The sequence below is a fragment of the Onychostoma macrolepis genome, chromosome 12 (genome assembly GCF_012432095.1).
Source record: "Onychostoma macrolepis isolate SWU-2019 chromosome 12, ASM1243209v1, whole genome shotgun sequence".
NCBI classification, from domain to species: domain Eukaryota; kingdom Metazoa; phylum Chordata; class Actinopteri; order Cypriniformes; family Cyprinidae; genus Onychostoma; species Onychostoma macrolepis.
This window is the reverse complement of record NC_081166.1, coordinates 27,826,960-27,854,628: the sequence shown is the minus strand read 5'-3', so window position 1 is coordinate 27,854,628 and position 27,669 is coordinate 27,826,960. Positions and strand designations below refer to the sequence as shown.

Sequence of the window (27,669 nt, the reverse complement as noted above, 5' to 3'; positions counted from 1 at the left end):
AGGGAGATAGAGATCACGGTTTATAAAGTTGCAAATATGGATATTTTTCTTACACAAATGCATCGATTGACTTCAGGAGGCCTTTATTAATCCCCCAGAGCAGCGTGGAGCACTTTTTATGATGGATGGATGCACTTTATTGGACTTCAAAATCTTAACAGCCATTCACTGCTATTATAAAGATTTAAGAGCCAGGACATTTTTTTATGTAAATCTTACAGTATTCATCTAATAGAAAAAAGTCATATATATATAGGCTGGCTTGAGGTTAAAATCATGGGTTAATTTTCATTTTTGGTTGAACTATCCCTTTAAATCCAGCTACACAATTTTGCGATATTGGTTTTAGGAAACACCGAATCATTGTTGCTAATGACAGAACTTGCGACCACAGCTGGCTAATGATTAATAATGACTATTTACTATTGTCTTTTTGAAGCTGCTTTACAGCAGAATTGATTCTGTTTGCTTCATTAAATCACTACTTTATTGTTTATCAGCTTTGAAACAATGTCGTGTAAAGCACTATACTGTAGTTAAAAAAAGAGGTAAATATGACTTGACTAATGATGCATTTGAGACCTGTTTTGTGAATCAGTCTGGACTCAACAGAATTTACTACGCTACCCAAAATTCTAAAAATCTCCTTTTGTGTTCCATGGGAGAAAAAATGCAAAATGGGGTTGAAATGACATGAAAGTGATTAAATAGGATTTTTTTTTTTTTTGCACCACTCCTTCATGTCCCTTGGAGACTCTTATCTGATTCTTTCAGTCGATGGGAATCCCGTTGAGTCTCTGCGGGAGTGAACCGAACACAAATCTCAGCTGATGTTTGGGGTTTAAATCAGTCAGTTAAACGTGAGCTCGCCTTGCTGTGGCCTTTCGCGCAATGCAACTGCTCTTATTTTAGCTGATCTAAATGTAGCGATGATGGAAGACGGCCAGACAAATGACCCTCGGGATGAGTCGAGAACGGGGGGAAGCCCCTTCATAAGACGTCAAACGAGCGGCGAGGAGGACGGATAGTCTGTGGAGTGGCAGCTGGGAAACGGGCCGTTCCGATGTTCTCTGCTCATCCTGTGGGAGTCCAATGAAGAGCAAAGCAGAGATGCCAGCTTTGGTTCTCCCAGTACACAAACCGGCCCGAGAGAACACCATTCATCAGTTTTCCAGACCTGGAGCTTCAGAACTCAGGAACTTCAGCATGAGACATTTAAAGGCTCAAGGGAAAACAAGTCTAATTTCACACATCCACATTCCCAGCAAATGTAAAATCCAAATTTCCTGTGATTAGCATATGCGTGTATGACGTATATGCTTCAGTCTGCATGCTGATAAACTCAAATCTGACAGTAATATGGCACTGTGGGTGTTTATGATGTTTGAAGTTTCATGTTCATAGGAGACCAATGAAGCTCTTCAGATGTGGCTTTTGTGAAGTTTATTGAAAAAGAGAAGTGCTGTAATGTTTTGCTGACCTTTCAGACTCCTGTAATCCTGCCTTTGTATTATACTGACAGCTATAGTCATCCTTAGAAATACATTTCATATGCAAGGCATGCATATACTGACATGACTATGACGAGCATGTTCAATTTGATATTTATAGGAGGCATGAAATCAGTGTGATGACATAAAACTAAGAAAAAAGCCAGGCAAGATTAATTCAAGACCAGCTGTATGGTTCCATTAAAATATAACATTTATGATATTTTTAAAAAAGAAGTTGAAAAATGGAAGCCTGTTTATGGGACAGAGTAAAAAATACAAATTGCAACTTTTTATCGCACAATTCTGACGTCTCAAATTTTGAGAAACTAAGAATTAGACTAAAATCTGACAGAAATTCAGCTTTGGGATCATTTATGATGTTTGCAGTTTCATGTTCATAGAAGATATGAAAATCTTCAGCTCTTTGGACATGGCTTTTTGAGTTTTATTGGGAAAGAGAAGTGCTGTAATGTTTTGATAACCTTTCAGACTCTTGTAATCCTGCCATTGATGGCTTGAACATCATAAGCAAGTCTGCTGCCCTTCTCTGAGCTATAAATCATAAGTTAGGACAGGAATTAATGTGAAAGCAGAGGAGCTCCTGTGAAAGCGCTGCAGATGAGATGAAGCTCATGTCTTGTCAGAGTGTGTGTGGGAAAAACACAGAGCGGCAGGAGAGTCAGATGGGTCGCAGGGCTCCCAGACGCCTGTCCTGCTCCAGTCTGCCGCATTCTGCTCTCTCTGCTCGGCCGTACGCGAGGGTTTTACTGGATGGATGCAATTAAACGGACGGCGGTGTTTCTGAAGCTGACAGCTGTGTATATATCCATTATACACAAACAATTCACAGACCTGAATGTCAAAATGCAACAAGTAGCTTCTCAAAACTGTTTTGAAGACATTCCCACAAAAACGCAGCTGAAGAGCGAAGGCATGTAATTCCATGCAGAAATATTTACGTGCAGCTAGTGCATACAGAGACGCAGAAACACAACATCCTACTGATACCGTGATGTTTATGTGTTCAGATTCACACGCACCACACACAGCAGGGTTACGACAGTTAACTAAGTGAAACTAAAACTAGAAAGAAACCATTTCATTACCTCAAACAAAATGCAAACTGGTATTTTTAAATATTTCATTTCAGTTAACATTCATCTTTAGCTACTTGTCAAGGCAAACTGTAAAAAATGCATGAACTGGGGCACAATGTACTTTATTAATATGAAGCCTTTTTTTTTTTTACTGTATTTTGAATTTTGCACTTCATTGCATTGTGGTTTAGGGTTAACTGAAATGTCCATTAAATTAATGGATAAATTAACAGTAGCCTGGTTTTGCCCAAGGTTTTTTTTTTCTCCATTCTGTCACAGTTGGAGTTTTGATTCCTTGCCACTATCACCTTTAGCTTGCTTAGTTGGGGACACTTAATTTCTGGTAATATTGTCAACTTGATTGCACAGACACTATTTGAAGAGAACTGATCTGAGCTGGACAATGACATCACTGAATAAATGATAAACTGACTTTGAACTGACATATACTGATGTGAGCATGATAAGCATGTTTTTAATTTGTGAATTGATTCAGTTTGATATTTATTGGGGGCATAAAAAAATGTCATCATGATATATATATAAAAAAAAAAAACCAGGGGTGATTAGTTCAGGACAGGCTGTAATATATTCCCTTTAAATGTAAAGAATTAATTATTCATGATATTTGAGAAATAAAATATAAAATAAAATAAAGTGGTAATTGTGGCATTTTTTTTTATCTCACAATTCAGATTTTGTTTCTCAGAATTCTGAGAAAAAATTTGAGAACTACAAGATGAACAGAATTGTGAGATTGTAATAATTTTTTTTTTTTTTTGTGGCAGGAAAAAACAAAACAAAAATGTGAGATGTAAACTCAGAATTGCAAGAAAAAAGTCAGAATTCCGAGTTTATATTCTGCAATTTGTCCTCCAAATTGCAAGAAACAGAGTCTGAATTGTGAGATATAAAATGATTTAAAATTCAGTTTTTGTCTTTCCGCCATGGAATAAAGTTATTTCCATTTCTTTATCATAAACACTCTTATACGTCATTGACCCATCTAACCTCTCAGTACAACAGATAAAAACAGATGTGGAAATACAGCCAGGGATCCATTTTCAGTGGCTTTCATTAATAGTCATGGTTCAGAATAACTCTCAAAAACTTAACCAAACTCATATTAATGTATAGATTCCATGCCAGAGATCTATTCTGATCAGTGTGTTTACTTTAAACAGTTATTATTAGTGCATTGTGCCTCTGCACCTGTTAATAAACAGCTGGCAGTGTTTGCTGAGTGAGTTCAGAAATAGCTTTCCCATGAGTTTAGGGTTTAAATAAAGGCTCAAGCAGAAACGCCCGGCTGCTGGAACGACCTAGTCATGGGAACATTTTCAAACTGTCTGTATGAATTTAATAGCGTGAAGAAAAAATATCAAGAACGTGTAAATATCTATTTCAATCCGTTTGTATAAGCAGAACTGCCCAACTGGGATTTGATGCTATATATATGCGTCAGAACGGCAAGGTCACAGACTTCACCAGTCTTAAAGGCGAAAGGTTAAACCTCAAACGTCAAAACATGATCAACGGGGAAAGTTTATATGTCCGTCGGAGAATTATAAGACAAAAACAGTGACATGCAGGGAAATCAAACGACTGACCAAACCTACATCCATTCAGATAAGAAACCGATAAACACACCAGAATCATGCACAGCATACGAAAACATTGAAATAAGCAAATGTGGCATCTGTGGTGTTTCAGAGACGTCATTCAATTATACGGCATTCAGCTTCCTTCAGAAATGAGATGTAACAGTTGGTCTTGTTTGTCCTTTTCCAGCATCATCTTTCTCCTCGTAATGGCTCAGTAACTCATTGTTGTGGTTGTGTATTAGTGGAGTGAATGGTTCGGTCATCTGCTGAAAGAATAAGTTTCCATGCTTCCCGAGAAAGGGAGTGTATTTACTCTGAGCTGACGGAGATATGCTGGCGAGACGAGCGTCGCGAGGCGTCTTGGGTGGGCAGGTCTGCCCAGATTCAAGAGAGAGCAGATAACACGTGGAAATTGACAGATTTGATGCCAGATCTTCCTTTTAATGGGCGAGCGAGCTTTTAAAGCGTGCCACGCCGAGTCGCTTATTTATGCTTTTATGGAAGATCAGAATAAAAAATGGTTGTGCATAACCACAAAAGATATGATAAAACAAATACACTAACAATGCTGCGGCCGGAGTCTGAAAATAAACCCTGAACGACTGCATTCAGAGAGGTCCTATAGACACATCTGGATGAACTTTGAAAAATAATTACATGTCTAGCTAACCATAAACAAAGCTTATTGCTGAGAATGATTAAGGAATATAATGTCTGAAGATTAGCTATCCTCTCATCGTATTCTTTCTGGCAACCTAAGATGTAATATTTTAATAGTTTTTATTTGATGTGGTGGATGATGGCAGTCTAGGCCTAATCAGATCATCTTAATTAATCACATATGAATGTTTGCTGATAATTCAAAGACATTATACTATTGTGGTACACTGTAAAAAATGGCCGTGAATTTAACGGTAAAAGACTGTAAAAATGCTACAGTAAAAACCTGTTAAATGGTTAATGGTAAATTCCTCTACTATATACGGTGAAAAACTGTATTGGACATTGCATGTAATTTTACGGTAGTATATCGTTTTTGGAAGTGAAAAAGAACATAAAATTTACAGAAAACAAAACGTAAATTGACATTCCCAGAATTCCCTGCGTTACATTTCAAATTTGATGTTTTTTTTTTTTTAAATAACTGTTTCTTCTTAGTTTTTTCATATCAGTTTTGTACATTAGGGTTGTATATTATACCTAATGTTGTTAAATTAATTATTTCAGTTTCATGTGTGTTACCATGATGGTGTTTAGTGCTTGTGTGAATGACACTGTGCACCTTTCTATATATGTTATTATTTAAAAGCTGCTTGTGATGAGCTTTGGTTCATCATGTGACTTTCTCATCACCACCTGCATTTGATGGTTATCAGTGTATTTCAAAGATACAAAACAGATTTCAGTACTTCAATAGGTTGGTATATTAACATTATATCAGTTAATGAAATTACGGTATTTAACTGTAAATTTAAGTTAAAACCGTGAAACCTAAAATGTTGCTACCGTATTTTTTACAGTAGAATTCTGGCAAACCACAGCTGCCGGTTTTTTACCCTAAATTTTACGGAATTTTGTTTTACAGTGTAGACAAGCAAAGCTTGAACAAAAAATGATAAGTTAAAATCGTAAAAAAAATTATACAAAAAAGAGAATAAAAATATAAAATATATTAATATAACTAAAATAGGGGATCACGTGATGCTTTCATGAGCCAAGATGCATATTGGCTGAGCTACGCGTATGTAGCCCGTCTTTTACTGTTGTTCGACTTCTTTTCTTACATTTGGGGTAGTTTTTTCGTTTGCCGTTGGTCTGTAGATGTCACACAGTCGGAAATTCGCTTATCTTTCACCATCATCCTTGCCAATTAAGAAGAAAACTAAATCAGCAGCCGCAGCAGGCCGAGCGGACATGGAGGACAACAAGAAGCGGAGCTCTTTCAGTACAATACAGAAGGAATTGAAAGAGGCCGGTCTGCAGACCTTTCTTCAGTATCCAGCTACGCTGAAGATCGTTATGAAACATGGCGAGACCAAACTCACTGGAGTTTGCACTCACCGGACGAAGCGCGCCAGTTCCTAAGCTCGATTCCCGGTCCTCATTCTCCTAGGTAATTGTAATGTGGGCTAGCCATTACAAACAAAAGGTAACAGTCTCCGTAATCTGGCTCATTTGACTTACAATAAGAGAACAGGAACTGCCAGGAACCTCTTGCTACAACCTTTGTATATGACAATCGTTCATCTGATGTCATCATTTTCACCCTAAATGCTAAATACAATGTATATAACTTCTTCAGTTTGTATACTGTTACATTGGAACCTAGATTTAACATTTTACAAATTTGTAATCCAACAATCACTAATGTACAGTTTTCAGTGTACATGATGCAATTATTTATGTTTACTTCCTCGTTATAGAGAGTATACATTCCTTTTTTTTTTAACCCACTTTTTTACTTGTGTGAATTCGAAGTTATTCTGTTCTCTTATAATAGGGCTAATGGCGGTGTTCTAGAGAATTGCACAGGCTGTCATGTTAATGTCACTGACTAAGACAGGGGAGGGCGGCAGCCTGAGGTTTGTTTTCACCCCAGTCTGTAAAAGTTCTATGGGGTGGGTTTTCTTTATGTTAATGGGTTTTTTCGATGAGGGAGGGATGGGTTAAAGGCAGACTTGAGATAATTCATTTGCAGTGGTATTACTTTCTCTCATTTGTTCAGTTCACTTATTTATTTGATAGTAATGACTGAAATTAATATACTAAGTTGTAATGTCAATGGTTTAAATGGCCCCCATAAACGTTTTTTAGAACTTTTGCGACGAAAAAAGGTTGACATTGCTTTAATCCAGGAAGCTCCTTTGCAGAAGGATGATGTTCATAGATGCAATAATACATATTATGGGGTGGTCTCTTTTGCTGTGACTGACAATAAAACTAAAGGTGTTTTGATAACTGCTAGAAGAAATTTAAACATTTCCATTTTAGACAGAAATGGTGATAATGCTGGCAGAATAGCTTGTACGAAGACTATGGTTGGGAATATGAAGATAGATTTACGCACCATGTAGTCCAGATCCACCCTTTTTTCTGATCTCACAGACTTTGAGATAGTAATGGTAACAGATATGAACGCTGTAATGTCCAATGAACTTGATAGATCTGGTGACAATTTTTCTTACTCACAGATTGTTTCTACTGAGCAACTTAATCAATGCATAGCCTCTTTTTCATTAGTAGATGCATGGCGATTATTCAACCCCTCCCAAAAATCATACACATTTTTCTCAGCTAGACACAAATCATATTCACGGACTGACTACATTTTTGCTTCCTCTTCCTTGACCTCAATGCTACTTGAAGTCGACATCTTTCCCCTTTCTCTTTCAGACCATAGCAGTAATTTTTTGAAGCTTTCAATTACCCAGCGACCTTCGCAAGCCCTCAGATGGCGCTTTAATTCTAATTTATTAAAAGATGAGTTTTTTTTGTCATCAATTCAGAAGTAAACTACGTGAATTTACTGACATCAATAAAGGCTCGGTAGATGACCCACGGATATTGTGGGAGGCAGCAAAGGGCTTCATAAGGAATTTTTCAATATCATTTGCTTCCTTTCGCCAGAAAATTCACCGTAAGAAAATCTCTGACCTGGATTCCAATCTCTGATCATTAGAACAGGCAAACCAACACACTTTTTCTGATCGTACGGCAGCTAAAATGAAACTGTTAGGAAAGAACTTAATTTATTATATAGAGAGAGAGCTGACTTTCTTATTCAAAGATCCAGACAACTATTATTTTCAAGGTAGCAGACCTAGCCATTTACTGGCTCTAAGACTACGTAATAGTGAAAAATTTGCAAATATTACAGCGGTGAAATCTCAAACCGGTGAGGTTCTGACTGACAAGAAAAGCATAAATGACACTTTTAGTTCCTTCTATTGTGATCTATATAGTTCCAACTCTTTTTTTTATCTACTCTTAATCTTCCACGTCTATCAGAATCAGACTCTGAGTCTTTAGCTAGGCCTTTATCACTTATTGAATTAGAATCATCGATTAAAGTTATGAGCAAGGGGAAATCCCCAGGCCTAGATGGCATACCAGTTGAGTTCTACTTGACCTTCCGATTTGGGGCCACTTATGTTAGATATGATGCAATATTCGATTAATCAAGGATCCTTTCCACAAAATATGAACATGGCCATTATATATAGACTACTTTATGTTCTAGTTACTGTCCACTTTCACTAATTGGTACAGATGTTAAAATTTATGCAAAAGTTTTAGCCTGCCGCCTAGAAGGCTTTATGACTAAACTTGTTAATCATGATCAAACAGAGTTTATTAAATCTCGTTCTGCTTCAGATAATCTGCAAAGACTACTTCACATAATCTCTTCATCTGAACAATTGATTTCTCCCGCTGCTTTACTCTCTTTAGATGCAATGAAAGCATTTGACCATTTGGAGTGGAACTATTTGTGGGCAGTGCTAGATCACCTAGGTTTTAGCTCTAACTTTAGCTCTAATAAATATGATTAAAATCATCTATGCTAATCCCTCAGCCACCATTCTTACCGGCCAGATAAATTCACAACCATCTCCAATTGGAAGAGGCACCCGCCAGGGTTGTTCTCTTTCACCTTTACTGTTTGCTTTATCTCTAGAACCTCTTGCTCAAGCTGTACGTCAGTCAAAACTTATACTTCCTATATCCGTTAAGAACACTTCACATCACATATCTTTATTTGCAGATGACATATTGCTATTTTTAGATAATCCAGTTCTATCAGTCCCCCACATTTTAAATTTATTTAATCAGTTTAGTAATCTATCAGGGTACAAAATTAACTGGACAAAGTCATACAGTATCGGCTCCCTCTCAATTTTTGTGTTGGGTCTGCAACATTTTCTGGTTTTATTCCAGTGGTGCATTCTTTCACATACTTAGGTATAGACATCTATCCGTCCTTGCAGGATATTGTCTCAAAAAAATTGAATAAAAACTTGGCTAAAGTCACCTCAGATCTGGCAAGTTGGACGCATCTTCCTACTTCTTTTCATGAAAGAATATCTGTCGTTAAAATGAACATACTTCTTGCGTTAATTTCTATTCCTCTATGATTCCTTTACCCCCACCTGCTGGCTATTGGAAAAAACTCGATTCAGTAATCTCTCAATGTATTTGGAAAGGTAAACGCCTCCCGAATTAAATGATCTACTTTACAGCGTAACAGATCAGATGGTGGTTGGTCCTTTCCAAATTTTAAATTATACGCTGACTCCTTTACTCTTCGTGCACTGTCAGCCCGGTTTAAACCGAATGTGTCAACCTCATGGTGGGCTGTTGAAGAATCTCTTGTTTCTCCACACAATATAGAACATTTGGTTTTTGCTGGTGTCTCACTTAGACAATGTAAACTTTGTTTTGGCCCTATCATAACACATTTTATTTCTAGGAGAACGGTGACCAGGAAGATAGAGCCAAACTTGAGGTGGCAACATCATTCACCTTTGTTCCATAATAATAATTTTTTATCAGGTAAATCCCATTTTACTGTCCACAATGGATTAAATGTAAAGTAAATTCCTTTGGTGGCATTTATGATGACAAAGGCCTGAAATCATTTCAAGATATCAAGGCTCTTTTTAATCTACCAGGAACATCCTTTTTCATGTATCTTCGTATTAGGTCAGTGCTTTGCGCATATGGAGTTCCCTTGGATGCACAATTGCCTGTACATCCCTTGCGAAAAGTAATTCTCCCTACTGATAATTCTGTTATTTCTGCTTCAGTTATTTACTCTTTTCTCCTCAAACAATCATACAAACCATTATCCATAACAACTATCTGGTCTAAGGATATCAGTGGTGACTTACAAACTTTATTTTCTGATCAAATTTGGGAGACAATCACATCATCCTCAAAATCATCAGATGATCCATTGGAAATTACTACATCTGTCCCCTTTAAAACGCTTCTATATGCATGTGTCACCTTCCCCAAATTGCAATTTATGTCCGCAGGGGGCATTCAGTACATATTTGCATTTTTTTTGGGCTCTACACTTTCTCTTTTCTGGTCTCAGCTTGCTCATGACATATCATTCCTATTAGAAAAGGATGTGGTTTTGACTCCAGATCTTTTCTTCTTAAATAACTTTTCTGAATTGAAACTTACTTTTAGCTGCTCTCACTGCTGCAAAGAAAATGTTAGTCAGTCGCTGGATTCCTCCCCATTCAATGACCAGACGTGTATGGGGCTTATCTTTGCTTGACATTGTTTCTATGGAACTATCTACAGCTCGAATTCATGGAGCAAAGACAAAAACTTTGAAGACCTGGAATGCTATTTTTGACATTTTTGACATTTGTATAATTTATTTTGAATTTGTGTATATTTTTTATTTATCTTCTGATTGGGAATTGCACTTTGTACTTTTCTCCACTGCAGTGTCTTGTTTTTCTCGGCACAGTGTGGGTCTGCCTGGTGGGTTGGTGGGTGGGGGGTATGGCCGCAGTCTGGATTGGTGTGTTATATTTTGTGTTGTACTGAAATGACTGCTTAATAAAAATAATAATAGAGAAAATAATGATAAAATTAAAAAGTAAAATGATAATACAAATTAATAGACAAAAAACTCAAAAGAAAAATTCTCATCTATAATAAACATGTCGGAGTCTCCGAGAACGTGTAGAAGCCAGTTGATCATACTGAAGCTTGAGATTTTGGAAATGTGTCTGTCATGTCCATGTGTGAAGCACATCATGTGTCTGTCTGACAGTATTCTATAGTGCGCACAAGCTATCCTCAACACTCTCACAGGTACAGTTTATTCTGGCAGATTTCATCTGTATCTCCCCTCTACTGCAGGAGTAATGCTTGTTTGGTGGTGTGGATCTATGCATGTTTCCAGTCAGCTGCTTTCTCATGGATCTCAGACCTGGCTGTGGTGTTTGCATGCACCTGAACAGCATTACTCTCCTCAAGTCCTTTCTCATCAACATCAGCAGCTCGTTTCTGATGCCGTTCCACAATAGCGTCTGTCAAAGCAAACGGCTCTGGTTCATACATGACATGTTACAGCGGATCCTTTTCCCTGACCTTTCATCACACAGCTAGGGTTCTCCATCACTGTTGAACATCTATGAATCTTCAAGCAAACAGTCCATCTGCATCCAGAAGCCTCTGGAGCACAAATCATCTCCGGCTGAATCTCGTCTACCTGACGAACACTCGGCGTCTCCAGATCAACGCGCTGGAATGTTCCACCTGTTTATCCTGTGTTCTCTTACTATAAACCACTCCCGACGAATGGTTTTCTTCTCTGGACAACAAAGCTAAATATTGTACACTGTGTATATGTGTTTAGATGACTGTCAAGCTCTTTATGATCAGTGGAAACAGGCAGCTTTTTATAAGCAAAACTTCTTTCACCTCGTGCTTCTACATTTTATTTGTGACATACACAGACGTCCTATAGAAATACACAACCTGAGTCTCATGGAAAAGGCTGTGCTTTATGTTTGCTTCACCTAGTGCTGAAGCCACGTGTGAAATCTCTCTGACGGTCAGTGACGCGAGAGCTTTAACCCTTCGGGCCACTGTACAAGCTGAGAGAGGAAGATACGCTGGATTTTTATCCAGTCTCATGTTAACAATTAAGAAAGAGAGGAATGTGAGATATGCAAACAAAAACAGAGACGGAGAAAGCAGAAGATTTCTAACTGGTGTTGGGTCACTGTTATGAGCCTCCTGACGCCAAAGAGCTGAAACAAAACCACTCTTTCAGCTCAGAGGCTGCAAGATCTGCTGATGGAAACCACACAATACAAAAATAAAATAAAATCACCAATGGATCTCTGCAGTGAATGGGTGCCATCAGAATGAGAATCCAAAAAGCTTGATACAAAAATTCCACAAAAAATCCACACTACTCCAGTCCATCAGTTAACATCTTGTGAAGCTAAAAACTGCATGTTTGTAATAAAAAAAATCCATCATTAAGATGTTTTTAACTAAAATACGAGTCCATAATCCACAATAACACTTTCCTTCTGGTGAAAACGTTTATCTCCTGTTGTTTCTCATATCTAAATCCACCCACACATTTGTTTAGAGCTGTTTTGGCTTGTAAACGGTGCTTGCATATTTCTCTCCTGATTCAGACCAGACCAATTTTTTACTGGAGGATGCATGGATTATGGATTCATATTTTGGTTGAAATTGTCTTAATGATGGATTTGTTTCTTACAAACACACAAGATGTTAACTGATGAACTGGAGTGGTGTGGATTACTTGTGGATTATTGTGATGTTTTTATCAGCTGTTTGGACTCTCATTCTGACGGCACCCATTCACTGCAGAGGATCCTTTGGTGAGCAAGTGATGCAATGCTACATTTCTCCAAATCTGATGAAGAAACAAACTCATCAACATATTGGACGGCCTGAGGGTGAGCATCTTTTCAGCAGATTTTCATTTCTGGGTGAACTGTTTCTTTAAAATAAAGTAAAATAAAAATGAGACTTTTCCCTCCCGAATGGCTGTTTTTCGGGTTGATGTGATGCTATTACAATTAATCAGCTCTCGTTCTAGCCATAGGCATGTAAACAACACAGTTTTGTAGCCAAGTAGCCTAATAGCTGCTGTGATTGCTCTAATATTTACGATAAGCATCACGATAAGAGCGTTCACATGATTTCTGTCATCAGGTTCACATCAGCGCTGTCAGTACAGACACATGCCAACAGCAACAGCAGCTCGAGGAGGAGCTGCCCGTTCACAAAGGCTCCATAGGATTCACATGCCAGGCTCCATTATGCAATACGACTGCTTGTTTTGACTTAGAAAATGAGACTCTGAATAACCGGTAGGAAATGAAGCGGGACTCTGCCAGCGCTCAGGCCGTCATTGTCCGAGATAATCAGCGTAATCAGAATTCAACACGATTAGCTTTCATGTTTATGTATTCAGCGCTCGGCCTGTCCGATCGATTCCACGAGCGTTTTATTGCATTAAATGACAAAGATAACAAGCTGTCATCATAGATTTTGTTTTATCAAGCTCTGGCTTAATAGCTTTATGAAAGAGAGTCAGATTTGAGCAGTAATATAGTGATATTTTGAAAGTCTGCGGAAAGCATCCCAAAAATGCAGTGACTTTAAGACCTACTGACGTTTGAGATCGTTTGGAAAGTTTGCTGTGATATCATCAGATAAGTGCTGGTTCCCATGTGATAAGAGCTACCAAAGCGTTTAGTGGGAAATGACTACAGAGTGCTGTACTGAATTATTTTCTTCTCCAAAGCACTCTGATGATAGCGGCTGTTTTCCAGGATCAGCCAGGAAACACAACAAAATCGATCGATTTGCACAAAATGCACATTTTAAGTGATGTGATTGCTCATTTTGATTCATTTTTCCCCATTTGGCAGCATGTTTATCATGTTTACTTTCTTTAAACTCTACAACGAGATTAAACTCTGAATGATGTTCATGAAATCTTTATTAAAACAGTCTCAGTACTACTAGACTGAAAGCTGAAACATGTCTGTCATGCACTGGAAAAAACGTACCTGTTCTGACTGGGTTTAACCAATAATAATGAGTTTTCATTATGGATTTATATAACGTATTTAAGAACAGATTCAGTAAAAATATATAATGAATATAGTCCATATGATCATAATGCTCCTCTCCAAAGTTTTTTTTATTTTTATTTTCTAGCTGACTATCAAGTTTATGGTCTTTTCTGAGGTAAATGTGACATTACGTGACATTATTGATCTCAAGAGGTTTTATTGATGTCTCTCTGCAGTTGAAACACTGATTGATCGATTACATGATTCATTTCAGTCGGTTGTTCTATTTCTTCTGATGTCCATTCATGTTTATTTGCTGCTGTAACCAGTAGTAAAGAGGAAGAGATGATAGCTTCACTGCAGTCATCTGTCACCACACGTTAAAGAGTGACACACATTTGTCTGAATTTAGTAAAAAAAAAAAAAACCTGACAGAATTTGAAAACTGAGACTTTGTTTCAAATCAAAAGTAACAAAGCTTATTGTGTTTGTTGGATAGCAGGCATGTTAAATGACGCATATTAAATTGATTAAAAATGAAAAATTAATATTATCAACCTAATTTACATGTTAACCTGTTGTAATTTATCTATGTTGTGTGCATGAATTAGACACAAACATTGCCACTGGAGAAACAAGATTTAAACATCATCGTTTCAGTCAATGATTTCTGTACTCCAAAACCATTCATTTTGCCATATTTTAAGTTGCAGAAATTTTGCATTACCCAAAAATGACCATCCTGTGTACTGATGCTAATGCTGTTCCAAACCAGTGTGACTTCTGTCTCCAGCGGAACATAAATGAAGACATTTCAATGTTTCTATTCATTGAAGTCCTGGGATGTTTTGGACCCCACTGACTTTCATTGTTTGATCAAAAACAGTTTAACACTAGCAAAGAGCTGCAGCAAATGATCCGTAAAATATAAAAACTGAATCTCTAATGCTTGTGTCCTTGATGATCACCTGGAGTTGTTCTCTCTGAAGCGGCACTGACGTCTGACATACTCAGAAAGCGCTGTAACAGAACAGTTGTTCAATTATCTGCCGTGTCGCTGGTAAAGCGCTCAGCCACGACTGTGGCACAAAGGAACAGCAGGAAATCTCATCTGAGCCGCTCAAGCATGAGCTGTCACCTGTTGCCACAACAGATATTAATCCAGTGGTCAGCGCTGGACAGAATCTCACCGCAATTAAACGAGCCTTCAAACTATTTAAGTCCCCTCGACTACATCTGACCTTAGAAATATCAGATCATACATCCAGCTCTTCAAATGTAAAACGATTGTTCTCACATGCAGATCACACTGATACACATAAACAGACTAATATGGACACAGTTCTGCAGGAGATCACCAACTCTTTATCTCCAAATAAAGGTTCGACATTATGTGATGTATATAGTAGATCTATGAGAAAACCATCTGATCTAAAATATCTGAGCACATGTTCAAAATTTGCTGCTGTTGGTTTCAATTTGCTCTTATTTCCTTAAGATTTCCTCGTTCTTCAAAGCCTGTCATAGCTCATTCAGTGTTTCAGTTTTTTTTTTATATATACAGTATATTAAAAAATAGAGAGTTGTACATTGCATTATTATTGAAATTAAATGAATACAAATATTTAAAATTAATAATAATAATAATACATAAAATAATGAATTAACAGAAATTAAAATGATAATTAAATGTAATTAGTAAAGTCTTAGTCTTAGTTAAACGTTAAAAATATTCAAGTTAAATAATATTAATATATTAATTTCAATTTCAAATAATTAATAGATATTTGAATCAATAATGAAATGTATTTAAATAATTTAATTAGTTTAATTTATTAATTTATGAAGCACATTTCAAAACAACAGAAGTTACAACCGAAGTGCTGTACAGAGGTATTAAAACAAAATTAGAACAAACTTAAAACAGAATTAGCACACTGGATCAAAACCTTGGAGACAAATGTAAAAATATAAACACCCTCAATTAAAACATAAAGAATACAGATAAGTTTTTAGGGAAGATTTAAAAGTAGAAACAGAAGAGAAAGATCTAATATAGAGAGGGAGACTGTTCCAGAGTCTGGGAGCGGCCACCGAGAAAGCCCGGTCACCTTTAGTTTTGTAACATGAGCGAGGAAAATAAAGAAGAAGTTAACTGGAAGAATGATCTTGAAGCATTGTATGGGACAAGAAGATCACTGATATACTGAGGGGCAAGACCATGTAAAGCTTTATAAACAAAAAGCAAAATTTTAAAAATCAATCCGGGACTTAACTGGTAATCAGTGGAGAGAGGCAAGCACAGGAGTAATGTGCTGACACTTTTTAGTGCCAGTCAAAAGCCTGGCTGCTGCGTTTTGAACCATCTGCAGACGATTTACAGTTGAATTAGGCAAACCCAGGTATAAAGAGTTACAATAATCCAACTTTGAGGTAATAAATGCATGAATAACAGTTTCAAGGTCTTTCTTAGAGAGCATCATCTTCATTTTGGTAATAGATCTCAGCTGAAAGAAACTGCTTTTAACAATAGCACTAATATGCTTATCGAAACTCAAATTGGAATCAAAAATGACACCAAGATTTTTGACACACTCATGAACATTTAAAGATAGAGAACCAAACATGATTAACTATGTCAAAGGTCATATCTGGTGCAGCGAAGATAACAATTTTGGTTTTGTCATTGTTTAGCTGTAAGAAGTTCATGTCCATCCAACATTTTATGTCACACTGGCAGTCAAACAGGCCAGACACAGAACCATTATTATTTTTGATAGGAAAGTAGAGCGGAGTGTCATCGGTATGATAAATTGTGTCTCTGAATAATATGACCAAGTGGAAGCATATATAATGCAAACAGAAGAGGACCCAGAATGGAGCCCTGGGGTACACCATAATGTATTGGAGCATGAGAAGAAAAACATTTTAATTATATATTAAATATATAGTGAACTATATATCACTATTTATTTCACATTTTAATTAATAATTTGTCAGCAGTTTGTCATTGTTGTTTAAATTAAAATTATTACATTTAATTAAAATAGTATTAATAAATTACAAAATATTTAAAATAATAAATTAATAGTTAAAATTATTTAAAGCAAACAATATTGTTAAAATAACAAAAATAATTAATAGACAACTCAAAATTATGTTTTAATTAAATTTCATTAAATAATTTATTAGTAATTATTCATTAAAGTGTGTAATTTTTGTACATTCAAGTATTCTGCTATATGCCAATTATTAAGCCATTCATGGGTTCATTTCCTGGAAAAGTGTAAACACTGTTAATTCTGTGGCACTATATCAGACATTGCTCTGTTTGTTTGAACATCATGAACATAGCATCACTGGCCTAAACAATGGAGTCAGGGCGGGACTATTCGTTTGACCGACAAATGACAGACGGCGACAGAAATGGCAATGAATGATTCAGCCCTTGCAATGATTCAGTATTTTTACATTTTTGCAGACTGTATTGCAAAACTTGGCCATTTTTAATAAATCTCAGTACAGCATAACAGCAAATGCTGTGCTACGGTTATTATCATACACAGAAAATCCAGTCAAATATTTACATTATTATACTAAAGATGCCACAAAATGTAATCCACCTGAAGCAAGACATTCAAACAATGACATCAATGAGTATGAAGGCATTTGCCCAATAATTCCCCGTATTAGATTTCAGCCGAATCGACTGCACATGTTCACACTTCATGACCACCGAACACAAACTATGAAAGCCACTTACGGAAATATGCATGATAAACAGGAAAACATGACTTGTTTATGCAAATGCAATTAGTAAACTAATGTGGTAAAGTGAAGGGATTGAAAACATCTGCAGCATTTCTGAGCCTAAAGGGTTCAAAGCAGATGACGGATACAGCTCAGATACAGACGGGCTATCCCATCATCCTCTGAACACACCGAAAAACACAGAATCACCATCATATTCCCATATCAGAAGAGCCACTTACAGTAAAAGGACTTTATCGAGCTGTGAGGAGCTCCATCTGCTCTCGCGAGGCTCATCTCTAGCATTCTTTATCGTGAAGTACGCCGGCTATCATATGCAAACAGACTGATGTTGTTTATAGTGCATTCTCTTATCAAAATATTTACAGCATGTTTGAGGGCAGAGTTTGACTGTAAGCAGATGTTTCATCTACTCACCGCTCACCTAAGCAGACGACTTCAACACACAGATCCTGTAACATCAGTAGGATCTCCACACAAACACACACACAGCTAATGCTCTTCATGTGAATTTGCATCTCATTTTATAAGACAGTTACTGGAAATGATTTAAAGAAGGTGACGTAAGGATATATGGACAGAGGGAAGATAATAAACCCATTTTTACTATGCAAATCTTTCCACAAAAAAAAAAAAAAAAAAAGAATTCTTGTTCACAGTATGTGCGAGGTGCCCTGCTTTGTGTCGGACAGGCTGATCACTAATTTGATTCCATAAAATGAAAATGATTTCTTTGTGTCTTAACTCATCCTTACTTCAGTTAGTATTCGAGGAATCATGGATATGCAAATTAGGCCCAGCCTCCATCCAATCAGAGCAGCTCGGACCTGCTCCACTTTCACTCAGCTGACAATAGTAGTAAACAACAGGAACAAATATCTGCCAATAAGGTCAGAAAAATAATCTTGTTTTCCCCTTGAATTAAGATTACTTTTATGACCCCAACTAAGAAAAGTTTGATGCATTTTTTTTTAACATCTTAAGCCATTTTGCTTCTCTTGATTTAAGAAAACAAGACTGAAATACCAAGTAAGAAAATCATTTTTTGCTGTGCTCAATCATCAGACGTGTGACGAGGAGCGTGTAGATGAAATGAGACGTGCTTTACTCGCTGAATTGTTAAATACTCTCAGGTATTTTTCTTCAAGGTGAAATGATTTCAGATGAGCACAATCCTTCTTAATCCCCAGCATAAACCGGTTCTGAACCAGACCTTTGGGTCAGATCTACTGAAAATACAACATTACGTGCAGTAGCAGAATAAACACACGTTCCCTCTGACACCCGATTATTCACAAAATACTTCAAACTTACAGTGCTTATTAATTGTTGGAAAGATACTCTACCGGTCAAAAGTTTGGAATAATTACGATTTTTTTAAATGTTTTTTTTGTTTTTTTCTCTCTCTTCTACTCACCAAGGCTACATTTATTTGATTAAAAATACAATAAAACAGTGAAATATTATTGCAATTAAAAATAGCTTTTTCCATCTGAATATATAGTACAAAGTAGTTTATTGCTGTGATCAAAGCTGAATTTTCAGCATCATTACTCTAGTCTTCAGTGTCACATGATCCCTCAGAAATCATTCATGCTGATTTACTACTCAAGAAACATTTCTGACCATTATCAATGTTGAAAACAGTTGTGCTGCATGCTGAATATTTCAGTGGAAATTTGATATGCTAAAATTCAAAAGTTAATGAGTATAAAAAAGAAGAAATGAACACATTTATTAATCAAGGATGCATCAAATGTATCTAAAGTGACAGTAAAGACATTTATAATGTGACAAAAGATTTTGTTTTTCTTTTGATTTTTCTGTTAATCAAAGAATCCTGAAACATACAACATTTTCAACATAATAACTTACCAATAATATATAATAATAACTGAGCACTAAATCAACATATTAGAATTCCTTTAAAAGTATTAAATAAAATCTTAATCATTCCAAACTTTTGACCAGCAGTGTAAATGATATTGATTGATAGGTCATGCTATGAAATGTACTGTGATAAAGTCATACCTGAGAAACTAATGATCGACAGCAGTGTTTGTGATCGTCATGGTCCAGATCTCAGATCAGTCTCAGAAGTAGATGACGATCAGATCATGTTGTCTATGTAGTGTTCTTAAATGGTGCTCAACACGTGTCCTGGAGGAGCTGTGGTCGAATCACCTGAGCTTCCTCCTCCTCATCATCCTCTGAGAGCTTCAGATGTGTGCATCTGTGGGGAAACCAACATATACATTAAAGGTCTTATTATGCACAAACCTGTGTGAGCACACCTCAGTGGGTTTCTGGCAAACGACGGCTTTACAAACACAACAAAAACTGATGCTTGATTTGCACAGCAGAGGAATGTACTGTGCATAATGAGTTTTGATACGGAGCGTATGACTGTAAAACACACTGACAGAACCTCACACGACACCGATTCATGTTGATGCACTGCCGTTTGAGGAACCAGATGTTTTCCTGTAGCTGATGTTGATCATGGTTTGCTAGTGTGGTTGGAAACAGAACAACATCTCCAGCCCAAAGCCCACGGGCAAACAGGACCATTCAAAATGAGATTTCAGAAATATGCAGGCTTGATTTACCAATGATAATAGCAAGGCTCTAAATGAATAAACCGTAGCATGAAACTCACGGTTTGGATCTTGCTGACGACAAACTCCCATCATGCTGTGTACAGTATCTGCTGTACACAGCCGCCTGATTCTCTGAGCGTCTGCATTCACACACAGATAAAGCCGAATGTCAGAGCAGCAGACGGAAGCGCTCAAGTCACATCTCCAGAAAAATGACTTGCACACTTTATTTGATATGGTGGTGCATCTAGAAAAGGTTTCATGTACGCCCATATTTACATCGATGCATGTAAAAATATACACAGCAATAATATTAGTGTCAGTCAAAAACAGATCCATCAAGTACCACTAATATTTATAGAATATTTTCAGTAATATTTAACATACCATGAACTACCCTTTTATTAGAAAAACTTTAAACAACAACACCACCAATAATAATAATAATAAATACTACTACAAAACCTAAAAAAATAATAGGCTACAATAAATAATTATTTTCCCCCATTTTTTCATAAACTAGGAATACTACAAAATCTTTAAAAAAGGCTACAATATGTAACTGTATTTTTTAATTTTTTATTTCTTGTTATTTTAGAGTAAATTAATGCTTTTTTGAATGACAATAAAAACATGCAGTAAATTCGTTGACACAAAAATATGTTTTTACAATTTACTATATTTTGTGAATGTTAATTACACCAACATAATGTCTAATGCAAAAAAAAAAAATTCTCATTAAAAAATATTTGAAAATGAAAATTTACTGTAAAAATAGCTAGCCTATTTTAAAGGAAAATTAAAAGAAAGAAAGAATTGAAAAAATATTATAATCACATATTGTAGCCTTTTTCTATTTTTTTCTATTTCTAGTTCATGAGCTTGTTCATGATTTATCTATTTATTTAGCCAAAGATTTGTTTTTCCTTCATTACTGTCAATTAAGTCTTATATCAGGTTTGCTCAGAAATCTGAAGTCATTCCTGGTTCTTCTCCTGATAATCATTTTTGCCTTCGCTTCTAAATTCAAACTCGTTTTATCAAAGTAACCCATTAGAGCATGTGAGATACACAAAGTGAAATCCACGTCCTAAAATAACTCCAGCATAGAATTTCCTCTTCACTCTAACGGTTTTACTTTTCAACAATATTCATCTACTCCAGCACTCGCTCATAGAATCAAGGGAACTGGAGACAAAACAACATTGTTGCTTCAACTCACAGGAATTTTTGGGCAGAAACTCAGAAAGACGAACCCCAGAGGATCTGAAGGCCACTGGAGACTCACACAACAAACAAATAAACACAAAAACGCTCTGGAGCGTCACACGCCACGACCCAGTGCTCACCAATTCTGAGAAAAACACGTCCCGCGGGTCGCCGGGTCACAGGCTCCACACTCGGTTTGAACGACCTCGTTGAGATGGCGAAAACACAGGCGGAATCGCGGAATCCAGTCATAAAAAATGGAATTTACTGTATAACGCAATTTAAATATAAATCCTGCATGTTCTGCGTGTTTCTGACTGAATGAATGGCGCAGAAGCGCCGTCATGATGCTTGCAGTGTTTTAGCCTCTGCCTACAAACATAATCTCTAGAACTGCTCTGAGAGTCATTTTAGGAGCATTTTACCATTTTATTTGAGAAAAACTACCATCTAAAGGTCTTCACAGCAACTCGTCAAAATGAAAGTTTGGTTTAACTTGAGGAAACTGTGAAAGAAATACTTACTGTGATGCACTACTAACAACAAAATTATTATTAAGACATTATTTTTAAGGAATATTTACCAGGATAAAATTATTTACCAGAATGTATTTACCAGAAAAATGTAAATGCACAACACAGTATTTCTAAAAAAACAAAAAAACAAAGAGAACTAAATAACATATATATATATATATATATATATATATATATATATATATATATATATACACAGTATATATTTATATATATATATATATAAAATAAATTAATTAGAGATTATTTTGATTATTTAAATTTATTGAAACCATTAAAATTGAATCTATAAAATGAATGTAAAACACAGAATTTGGTAAAATAAATAAATAAATAAGAGAAAAATAAAACGTATTTCTTGGGCCTTAAAAAAATACATTGCTGTTAAATTGTGTATGTTTCATTATTTCATTAGACATGCTTATTATTTATTTATTTAACCATTAAAACAGAGTCTAGCTAAATTTCAATGGAAAAAAATAGAATCCAAAAAAATTTTAATGGAAAAAACTGAATTTGGAGAAAAAAATAGAAAGGATTTGATAGGGTCCTATGTTTTAAACAACTTGTCTGATCCTCAAACTTCAGCCACACACAATGGCCATCAACATGATTACATCACACAGCAATACCAAAATACATCACAAAACAACATACGCTTCATCTCAGAGCCGGCCATGACCATACCGGCTACAAATGAGCAAGCATGAATTACCAATGGACAATAGTACATGCATTAATGAATATTAGTCTAGATGAATAAATACTGCAATAAAAAATGTGTTTTTGATTAGCAAATATCTCAATACCTGCTGAAGATCAGTTAGATAAGTAGCACACCATGATCAAACTGAAATTATCTTGACCCTCATTGCCAGAAATATTATGAAACCTTGCTTATAAATGGAAGTCATACACTTGTGATCCTCCATCTCTTGATGATTGAAGCCAAATGCTTTGAAATGGTACATTTATCAAGAAAAAAGTGAGTTTTTGGAGAAATTATGTTGAAATGAACCTGACATCATTGTACATTTATGGACCATGAATCAACTTAAAAACAGCAGACGGCAATGAAGCACATGTGTCTCATTCATAATAAACCCAGTGTGTGCATTAGAAAGCTCATGGTGAAGAACTACAAACTACTCAACGAAAAACTATTGTATTTAGAGCTGTTTGAGATATGAGTGATAAATAAGCATATGGATATACTTTTAAATGTCGGGAGCACTCTGTCATCTCAATTCACCTGATAAAATATTTCATGTTTTTCTGATTATATGTGTCCCTATTGCACAAAACCAGTTATAAGTGGCACGGGTATATTTGTAGAAATATCCAACAATACAACATTGTATGGGTCAAAATTGTCGATTTTTCTTTTATGCCAAAAATCATTAGGATATTAAATAAAGATCATGTTCCATGAAGATATTTTTCTAAATTTCCTACCATAAATATATCAAAACTTAATTTCTGATTAGTAATATGCATTGCTAAGAACTTCATTTGGACAACTTTACAGGCGATTTTTTTGCACCCTCAGATTCCAGATTTTCAAACAGTTGTATCTCGGCCAAATATTGTCAGATCCTAACAAACCATACATCAATGGCAAGCTTATTTATTCAGCTTTCAGATGTATGAAATATGGTATAAATTATTATTGGTTATTATTATTGGTTTTATGGTCCAGGGTCACATATATTATGTGTTAGGAAACTAAAGTATTTTCTTCAATCTGAACTTCCACATGTATCTAAATTCACATGAAGTCTGAGTCCAAGCATGTGACCATCTATATGTCATGAGCAATCTGGAAAAAGCTAATTGAACATACAAAATAATCAGATTTTATTGATTTTTTAAATAAAGCAGTGTATTCTTCTCCAGTTCTCCCCCAGTTTCTCATCTTGTGTTTTCCATTTGTCTTTTGTGTTTTCTTGTATCCATACTTCATATATATTTGTATATTATCCACCTTTATTTTCACTGTGAGTATTTTTCCCCTATTTTCCACCTTGTGTAAATAAAACACTTACTTGAAGTTTGGTTCAGTTCGTGTCTTGCCTTACTCCTCACCTAGCGTGTTGTGTATTTGCAAATGTGTGTTTCTCCCAAATGAATGTTACTCCCCTTTTCCCCTTGACTGACCACACTGTGGTTGTAACAAAACCTTTAGAGAAAATTACCAAAAAGAAAATACATGCTTTCGTGTTTATGTTGAGCATCATATTTGGTCCATCAGGCTTTTATGGCTCATATAGTCTGATATAGTTAGAATATGGAGGAAAACAGCTAAATTTTATTCTGAGACTCAAACTAAGCAAAAATATGGGTAACACTTTATTTTGATGGTCCCTTTAACACATTCTGTTGACTATAAGTAACATTGCACCTACATTTCTACCAACTCTCATTAGATTGTTAATAGTGTATTAATTGACTGGTAGGGTTAGGGTTAGATTAAGTTCACAAGTTCTTGCAAAGTTACTTATAGTCAGTAGAATATCTGTTGAGAGACCATCACAATAAAGAGTTAGCAGATATGAAGCAGACAGTCTACTAATACTTTAATGAGAGTTTGTTGACATGTAGTTGCAACATTATTTAGTGTCAACAGAATGTTCAAAAGGGACCATCAAAATAAAGTGTTACCAAAATATGGCATTCGGTGCAGATGCTGATATTATATGATGAAATTCTGATGCTTGCAATGTAAATTAATGTGATCTTTATAACAGTATAGCAGAAACTTACATAAAATGTCTCACTCGACATATCTCTAATATGTCTCAATTGGATGAGATTTAAATGATTAAAACGCATAGGGCTATGCAATCTAATGATGATTGAGAGATGAACAAATAAACGTTCCTCAAAAGATGTAAGATGATTTGGCTTGGGAAGATCATTCCTCCACTGAGGAACAGTGAAAGTAACGTTCCTCAAAAGATCCTGATGATCAGGTTTGAGACGCACTGATCTTTAAAAAAAAAACGATTGATTGAGAATCCAGTAAAGTGTAGCTGCTTCATTCCAGCAAGTGTTCATCTGGAAATATTACTGAAGTTATTCTTATGTTTACTTAATAAAAATCAGTAAAGGTTTGACAGCAGAAAGACACATGAAGCACGAGCTGAAGGTGGAAAGACCTTTGACAATAAACTATCAATCAGATGACAGGAGGGTGTAGTAGATTGTGTGAAACAGGTTTAATAACAAAGATGGATCATTTAGAGCCTTAGACATTTGTGTTTCAAATATGATGCAGTAGCTATTGACAAATATAAATCCTGATAATCTCTCTAAATTTCTATCATCTGATAAATATTCTTCAGTGTAGTCTATTTCCAGCGAACGTCATGATCCAGTTCCCTGTGACTTCATGTGAATCATTCTGTGAAATACCTCAAGCAGTATCTCATGGTTACGAAACAGTTCCTAAATATTCATTATGATGCATTTTCAATCTTGGAAAAGGTTGGACGAAAATCAAAAGCGAGGTTATAATGTACGTAATCAATGCATTTCAGAACAGCTCCTTGAGAACAGAAGTTAAGATCCGAGTCTGTCTGCCATTGATTACAGCAATTCCCTAAAGATGTATAATGATGCATGCTTTGGGAAGCAATCAGACTCTAATTTGGACTAAAGTGGATGGATGTGTGGAGCATCAAGTAGGAATTGCCAGAAACTATACAAATACCGGGGCTTATGTCATCACATACTTCATATGAATCACAGCTGCAGAGAAAAAAAGAAATCAAATCAAGCAAATGGAACAAGCTTATCATTTTAAAATGGAAGTTATTTTTAGAAAAAGTGACATAAACAAAGCGCTGGCGAAGGCCAGGAATAGAAGGGCTATTTCTGCCGTTTCTCTTGGATGGATGTCATGGACTCTGATGCTGATGCTATGCATGCAGGAGAATGGATTTTGTTTTTCGTCCTCACTTTGGAGGGAAAGCATTAGCGCTCATTCTACTCACATTGTTGTTTCGTGACTCATCAACTGTGTTTGGATCAGACAAATATTTAAACACTCCAGGCGGCTTCTTTAAGACGCTCGGTCTGTTACTATGAATGGTCAATGAGCTGATTGAACTGGATCTGATCAATATGCATTTCGGTGTCTGTTTGAAAATCTGTTAACAGAAATACACCAGGGTTACATTCTAACTGCAGTTTCTCTTTTTTTGTTTTACATCGGAAAAATGCATGAAGCTCATAAGAATGTATATCTGGCACATCGCCATGACACTCATGCTATTGTTGATATATTCAAACAAACAGTAGGAAATGACTGATGGCTTCTGTATATGGAATCTTCCTTCATATTTCCATCCTCCAGCTCAGGACTGATGATTTATGATAAAGTTTTATTTGTTCTGTGTTTCTCGTTGGCTTCACTCACATAACCTGGCAATTAATGAGATTGACAGGTTATCCTGTTTCACCTGGTTCACCTTTGCAATAAAACCGTACAGTAACGAAATCCTCTTGATTATTTAGTCTAATACATATGAGAAATATTGACACCATATCTCATAATACCTCATAATACCAAAAAATTCACAAAAAGTAAAGCCAAAAAATGCAAACTAAATGAAAGTCTGAAAGACAAAGTCCGTCAATTAAATGAAAAGCATCTGTAGTGACAGAACAGGATTTCAGATCATAAAATGAGCGTCTATAATAACCATATACCATCACATGTAAATAAGAGTGTCCATGATAAAAATAACAAAGGAAAAACACATGTGGCAAGAAATGTACTATTTATATGTAGTGACACTTTCATATGGTAAAAAAAAAAAAAATTATATGTAAGAACAATGTAAGGAAAATGTAAATGTAGTGAAATGCATGGTGAAACCATCATATAAAATGTGTATTTTCCAGAGTTTGTACAGAAAACTTTGTATTGATACATACGTCTGCATGTCTGTCTACACTTAAGAATAAAGCCTCTTTATTGCCATTGATGGTTCCATGAAGAACCTTTAACATCCACTACAGCTTCTTCATAGAAAAAAAAAAAAGTTATTTTATTAAATAAAACCTCAAATTATTAAAATGCTCTTTACTCTAAGAAAAATGGTTCTTTTAAGAAGTGATCACTGAAAGGTTCTTTGGGGAAACAAAAATGGTTCCTCTGGCATCACTATGAAAATAAACCAAAAGAGTGTCCAAGCCAAAAGAAACTAAGCCATCATTAAGACGTTTTTAACTTAAATACGAGTCCATAATCCATAATAACGCTTCTTCCATTGAAAAAGTTTGGTCTGAATCAGGAGAGAAATCTGCACAGATCAATCACCGTTTACGAGCCAAAACAGCTCTAAACAAATATGTGGGTGGATTTTGATGTGAGAGACAACAGGAGATGGACTTTTCACTGGAGGAACTCATATTGTAGTTAAAAAAAGCATCATAATGATTGATTTGTTTCTTACAAACACGCAGCTTTTGGCTTCACAAGATGTTAACTGATGGACTGGAGTGGTGTGGATTATTGTGATGTTTTTATCGGCTGTTTGGACCCTCATTCTGACGGCACCCATTCACTGCAGAGGATCCATTGGTGAGCAAGTGATGTAATGCTACATTTCTCCAAATCTGATGAAGAAACAAGCTCACATACATCTTGGAAGGCGAATGTTTATTTTTGAGTAAACTATTCTTTTGAGAGTTTATCATGATTTCATGTAAATGGTTATCATGTGTTCACTGCAATTAATAAACACCTGACTCAAAACA

At 35.8% G+C, this 27,669-nt stretch overlaps 1 protein-coding gene across 8 annotated transcripts in view; it reads right to left on the bottom strand.

Moving 5' to 3' along the window:
* Positions 1-27,669, bottom strand: part of myocd (myocardin) — a 129,606-nt gene that overhangs the window by 100,968 nt on the left and 969 nt on the right. For 7 of the 8 annotated variants that reach the window (XM_058792812.1, XM_058792818.1, XM_058792814.1 and 4 more), the window contains exons 1-2: positions 20,218-20,309; positions 19,590-19,791 (exon numbers count right to left, since the gene is read on the bottom strand). The gene's annotated coding sequence lies outside the window, so the exon portion shown is untranslated. Of the gene's footprint in view, positions 1-19,589; positions 19,792-20,217; positions 20,310-27,669 lie in introns of those variants that run through there. The other variant, XM_058792813.1, reaches the window with a different exon arrangement.